General features: G+C 38.7%; 1 long non-coding RNA gene across 6 annotated transcripts in view; it reads left to right on the top strand.

The window, feature by feature from the left end:
• Window positions 1-1546: 1546 nt before the first annotated feature.
• The window catches only part of LOC108506195, a 59980-nt gene continuing 54818 nt past the window's right edge, over window positions 1547-6708 (top strand). For 4 of the 6 annotated variants that reach the window (XR_001877712.1, XR_001877715.1, XR_001877710.1 and 1 more), the window contains exon 1: window positions 1547-1962. This is a non-coding gene — a long non-coding RNA (uncharacterized LOC108506195). The remainder of the gene's footprint in view (window positions 1963-6708) is intronic. The other 2 variants (XR_001877714.1, XR_001877713.1) reach the window with 2 other exon arrangements.

Raw genomic sequence — 6708 nt, 5'->3', positions numbered from 1 at the left:
CAAACAACAACAACAACAAATTCCACCTTTTGTATACTGTTACTAAACATTATTTTTAAGTGAGCCTGCTAAAGAAAAATAAACTCTGCATCTTCTTAGCACTTAGAAGCAAAGAAGGCCTTTGCAAGGCCTTCTTCCTAACTCAGAGTAGAACATACAGCGTATTCATCTTCTCTGAAATCCTGTTGGTCAGGTGTGTGAGTCTATTTTTAAGATATATATTTTCCTGCTCACATATCAAGCAAACACATATTGATTTGCTGCAGCCATACCAGGTCACAGGCTACAGAGGAATGTTTCCATATCTTATGCAGCTACACCTGGAATATGGTGTTCAGCTAAGTGATGACAAGGGTGGTCAGTGAGGTGATGATAAAAGTTTATAAATAGCTTAAGAGGGTGAACTCCAAAGAGGAAGAAGCATTGTTTTAAGGTGGACTGAACAAGCTTGACTGGTAAAAACAAAAAGATGTCCTGACACCCAGGGCCAGGCATAAGGTGCTGAATAAGACCTTGTACATGGTACAATTGCCAGCAGAGCAGTCTGTGCTTGGTCTTGCATACACCACAGACATACAATGAATTTACTATTCCAGATTAATTATTCTGGTAAATTTCCAAGCACTTCAACTGCTAAATTAGGCCCCAAGTTCAACAGTCCACCAACAGGAACCACACATTGGGTGTATTTAGAGCTACATGAGACATAGCCCCGGAAACACAAAAGAGGAAATAAATCTGCCCAGACAGAAGGATGGACACAAAACCTGACAAATCTGTCGCACCTCTATTTTCTGTAGTTCTAGGAAAACATGCATGTGGGATTTGGGAAAGGTCTTTTTAATAAGGGTTAATTGGAGAAGTATGTCACACATGACTGAGTACCGTTTCAAATTACTGCTCACGCTGGCATAACTAAATCAGACAAATGACAGAATACCAAAATAGGGGATAGTCAATCTTCTTCCCTTCTATTTAATCTTTAAAGCTTCATTATTCTCAAATATCAGCAATTATAGATTTTATGGAATTGGTTACTTCTTTAAAAATATTGTTATGACCATATAATAATATTCCCTAGAGATCCAGAGTTCTGTAAAATCTTTCCTCTGTTGTTGAATTATTAGTCTAGGCTTTGGAACTGCTGGTCTCATTTATGTGCCTTATGTGATGCAAAATTCAAGAGAAATGATCCTGATACAGTCCTTTCTAAGCTTAAAACAAACAAACAAACAAACCAAAACCAAAACAACAACAACAAAAAAAACCAAATTGGAAAAGAGAGAACAACCACACTTTAGCAAACCAGATTAGTTATTCCTGTAAAAATCATTGTACAGTCTCTAACACTGTATTACTCTAAAAGTCAGGTCCCTATCCCTGAACCTGAAAAAGTCACTTCAGTTTCTCTCTGCTGCCCGAGTTAACTGCAAGCATTTCCTGACACTAGGAATGCAGGCAGAAAAAGGAAAAACGTCGACTTGAGAAAAGCACAGCTTCCAATCCCCACCCACCAGCTTCAGTCAAAGGGATGACTTCAGTGCCTTTCTTAACTAATCCTGTCACTGTAAAATCCTACAGTCATTCTTCCACACATAAAGGGAAAACGGACTCACTAGGAGGACCTAGACTCTTTCAGCTTGAACTGTTAACCAATGGTGGAAATGCAAGAATGCTGAAGTTGTGCCTTCAGAGCCAATAGAGTGGATTTGTGTGTCCCACATGACTGTGTTTCCTCTGTCTTTCACATGGGCAGTATTTAGTTCAATTCAGAACTGCAGATAGTATAGCGTGCAGAGCAGCAATGGGATGTCTGAGCACAAGTGGCTGACTTCCAGGCGACTTCAGGAAGCACATTTGTACATTTCTCCTGAATTTAACTGGGATTCTGCACCCTTGACACCCTCTGACCCTCCTTGTCTCTGCAGAAGGAGACAGCGACCTGCACAGCACAACAAAACTGTGAGTACCGGGACTATTTCTTTTTATTTTCATGCAGGAAAGCAAATATATTAAAAATGTCAAAATGTTACGTCCATTAAATCAGTGATTACTTTTCTTATGCGATGAGCAAGTATCTAAAGTGATATTAAAATTCAGGAATATTTCTTGCATGCTTCAATAAGAGAAAGGAAAAAAAAAAAAAAGAAAAAAGAAAAAGCGAGTTATCCTCCAGGGCAGTGCCTGCATGCACACTGCATGACACACTGCTTCCTGACATAGCCAGCGTGCTGCTTTGTTCATAAAGAAAAACAAAGACAAAAAGCCCTACACACGTATGTTGTTCACTTTTATTTGTACTCTGTGTCTAATCAGGCCTGATCTGTCCCCAAGGGGAAAACATAAAGGCAAACTTTAACTCCGCCAGCAAGGGCAGCCCAGACTTTCCAGACATCTGACAGTTATTATAATTAGCTATGAAAGACAGCAAAGACACTTTGGGGCAAATAGCTCTTACATTTGGAACAATGAAGTCGAGCAAGGTTCCCATCCCACCCCTTCCACGGGGGGAGGGGGAGAGGCGAGCCAACGGGGGGAGTGTTAGAAAGGGTTATGGCTGGACTGAAAAAACACTAGTATAATATCTGGACTCACTCAGCATGAGGAGAGGCTTTTTGATAAGCAACTTTACCTCTAGATTGCGGCTTGCATTCACTCAGATTCCTGGTGGGGTGGGAAAGGGTGTGGGGCTCTTCACGGTATAATGTCAGAAAGTCGGGGTGGAGGGGGCAGTGGAGATGAAGGGGGCAGAAAGAAGAGAATATCCATAGCAAGAGACATTGAAATTGCTTCCCAGAGCTTTACTGGTCAGATCTCCTTGAGCTCAAGTTGCTTTCTGGGCAAGATTTATGAGAGTTCTCAAACAGAAGCAACAGACAAAGCAGTGCTTTTTTTCTTCTTTCCCGGAAAAGAAATTGAACCCAAACGAATAACTGTATAATGAACAGCACTGATTTGTATTTTTGCTTTTTTTTCCTTCACGTGCTCATTAGATCTTTAATAAGATCTTTCCCTCCTGCCTGCACAATCCTTCCCACCCCCCCTTCCCTACTAAAAGTTGGATTCTGAAAACTACGATCAGAAGGGAAAAAGCAAAGACAATAGAAATCTGACTCAGTCCTGGTTGGGCAGGATCTCTAATAATGCATGAAGTGAAAACAGTTTTTAAGTGAAAGATGAGCAGACTTCTTTAAAAAAAAATAAAAAATTAAGTGCAATAAAGAGAAATTGTTGAAAGACTCCAGACGCTACTAATTATGGCTTAAATAAATCTTCCTGGACAGATGTTTGCTTGCTCCCGCTGCAGGGACAGGAACGTTAAAAGAAGCATTTTTTTAAAAACAAGGATTTGACGTGAATTTTTTTTACATATGATTTCTTTTTTTTTTTTTTTAAATACACCATTTTATTCTTTGTCTGCCCTCCTGTTATCTCCCCCTCCCCCAACCGCCGCCCACTGTGAGCTGAGACACCTGAAGGCTAGACACAATGATCAACAGAGCACTGCGCTCGCCTGTCTGGATTCCAGCCAGATTTTTTTTTTTTCCCCCTCCACAATCAAGGAGCCTGCACGCAATGCACGGCAAGCCCCTTGCTCTGCTATGTGCAGATCAGACAGAAGTCTGAACCGTGCTGCAGAAAGATTAAAGCCAAACACAAGCCTTTCCTCCTTATGTCGGCCAGGCTCGGTTTCAACTTTGTTATGATTCGCAAAAAATACAAAATAAGAAACTTTGTAAACATATATACACATTATTGTACAAAACATACGCACATGTACACACACTTTCCAACACAGTGTAAACAGGGGCATCCAATGTTTCCCATTTTACTGTGATTTCTACTCTAGCTTTACAGTCAATGCAGTATTTTATGTTAAGTTCATGCATCACTTACATAATTGCCGTGTAGCTCTCAAATACTAGGTAAAGATTTTGTGTATGCATATGATATATTACATAAAGGCAAATAGCTACTGTCCAGATACCCATGCCTGAATGCCCATCAAACTGAAATATTTGAAAACATTTGGGTTTAGATAGATTAGCGAGAGCTCCCAGACAGTTTTATGGTAGTTTTAAACAAGGCAGTAGCAAAATGCTTTGTAAGTAGGTTGTCTTCAAATGAAGAAGGGGAGCGTGGCAGGGGACTAGTTAGCTGGCCTTGCAACCCCTGGCCTTCCTGTTGCCACAGACCAGAGAAATGCCAACTGGCCCAGTGTCATCGTGCCAGAAAGTTGGTTTTGGGAATGCAGTACTCCCCAAAATAGTTGCTCTACGTTTGGTGTGGCTATGGGTGGGGTTAGCAGAGACATACAGAGGAAAAGGAGATTCAAAGCATTTATTCTATTTAATTTTTAAATATATGCCATGTGGACCTATATTCTAAGTTCTTTGGAATTTCATTGTCTTCTGGTACAAATTACGGTGTGACACACATGATGACTAATATTTATTTTTTAATATGAACTTTGTGTGAAAAAGACTTAGAAGAAAACATATTTTTAAACACACAACCTACGTACACTGCTTTTAATTTACTCCCTGAAAAGGCTTAAACTATATTTTAGTCACTCTAACAACTATCTTAATGAAAAGATGGGAATTTTTCTTGGCTTTTTTCTTTAATATTGCTTATAAACACTACGAGGCAAGGAACCCAGCATAAGTATCCCATTTAGTCTTAAAAAAACTTCCTTTCCAAATAGCAGCAGAGACATGCAAACAAAAGGTTGCACGTAGTTGCAGCAATATCCACAGCAAGATTCTAGAATAGAGATTTAAGAAAAATTAAGTGAATCAAGAGCTGTGGTCAAATTTATATTCCTGTATTTTATTTTTTTAAAAGCAAGGGATATGATGCTTTTCTAAAGGAACACTTTATATAACCTTATATGAAATATACAAGCAAACTCAACAATGGTCATACACAAGAAGTGTGCACTTGTAAGCTACATGTATATATGCATGTTCAGTATATTAAGGTGATAATTTTCTTTCTACTTTACCTGGCATATTATGCTTTAAAAAAAATAAAACGCGCCACTTGTTTCAAAAATGTATTTTGAAATAATGCCTGCAGCTACATTATGAAGTGCTGACTTTCATTTTCTTAGGGTAATGACAATAAGCAATCATATTTTTATCCTTTCCTAAAGGCTGAAATCCTATGCAAATCAATTCCTCTAAACTTCAGAAGGGATTTATACACTACATTGTATTAGAAGGACATTTCAACTGGCAATTTATGTAATGTTTGTCAATGCAAAAGTAGTGACTAATCGCATAAGAATTAAGCATTAAACCTGAGAATATGAATACAGGGTCCTTGCCTCCATGTTTAGTTCAACACTGTCCCCTTCTCCCAGTAAGGTCTCTTGGGTTTTGTGAATGCTGGGTGTTCAACAGCTCTGACTAAAGTAGGTAGAAGATACAAGCGACCAGTGTTTCTGTAAGTATGGCATTATCCTCCTGCTGTTGTTGTCCAGCCACCTGAGATTTGGAGCTGTGTGTTCTAGCTTTTTAAGCAATGAGTTTATTTACCTAATGTGAAAAATTCTGACCTCTGTTTTTTTGCTGACTTCTTTAAAATTTTTAAAAGCTGATGTTGAAACAATGCAATCATGGAAGCTCATGCATATTTATGACTCCATTCCTCAAAAATTTGGTATCTATTACAGCTTGTCTCTTAGCCTGTGGCCTACAATTGGTTGTGCAAACACCATGGTGCTACTTGCACAAATTTCAACTTCTAATTTCCTTCTTTAAACTTTCCTCTCCCCTTTTCCCCCCTCATACTTCCTGTTGCATCCTCCTGTTTGAGCCTTTCCTAGTTCAAGCAGAAGTGCAAGTTTTAGTCATAGGAATAAAGTGCTCAGGATTACCCCCAAAACTTTCAAAATTTTGGTAGTTTCACTTATACCTTTGCAGAGCTGAAGTAACTTGAGAACCTACCAGAAACATAGACAGTCTCAATAAGGTAATGGGGTCAAATGAGCTCACGAATTACAGATAGGAAGAGAACCGCACATTGCATTTTTATAGATAAAAAAACAGTGTTTTAATGTAAACAGATTTCTGCTTGATATTTTAGCAAACTGTTACAAAGCTCAAACTACAGCAGAGCCAAAATGACTTTCAGCATGGTACAGTTAGACCAGATGGCCACGTGTTCTTTTCTTATTTAGATGAGACTTTTCCTTTCAATAACATCTTTCTTCCTGACCTGCTTAAAAATTCCAGCGAATGAAATCAGCACAGGATTTTCAATTCTAATTGACCATGTGCAGAGGAAAGGCCAGTAGAGAAATCAGTAGAACCATTGTAAGGCACACTGCATCAATCTCTCCTTTGTCCTGAATCTTTTCTAGTATGAGATGAAATAATTAAGAATATTTAATTTATATTATTTGTACAGTGCCAAATCTAGTAGCATTCAGGCAAAAATCATGGCAAGTTCCTCTTTTAGAAATGTGTGTAACAAGGAATATGTACGTCTATCAGACACCAGCCAAACAGGTACTTGACATCATTTAATGGCCAAATAGTAAAAGACCCAAAAAACCCCATAAACGCAGAAACAAAACTGCCAAAACAAACTCAGGCAAAGAGTGACCAAAAAGATTGAAAGGTGTGGGTGAACTAAAGCATGAAATGCTTTGCCTTTCCTAATGAAGGCAGAAAATTTGAAGGATATGGTACTTAATCA

This window comes from Lepidothrix coronata, unplaced genomic scaffold, assembly GCF_001604755.1.
Source record: "Lepidothrix coronata isolate B3197 unplaced genomic scaffold, Lepidothrix_coronata-1.0 Scaffold209, whole genome shotgun sequence".
NCBI classification, from domain to species: Eukaryota; Metazoa; Chordata; class Aves; order Passeriformes; family Pipridae; genus Lepidothrix; species Lepidothrix coronata.
Note: the sequence above shows the minus strand (reverse complement) of the source record. Positions and strands in the feature narration are given on the sequence as shown.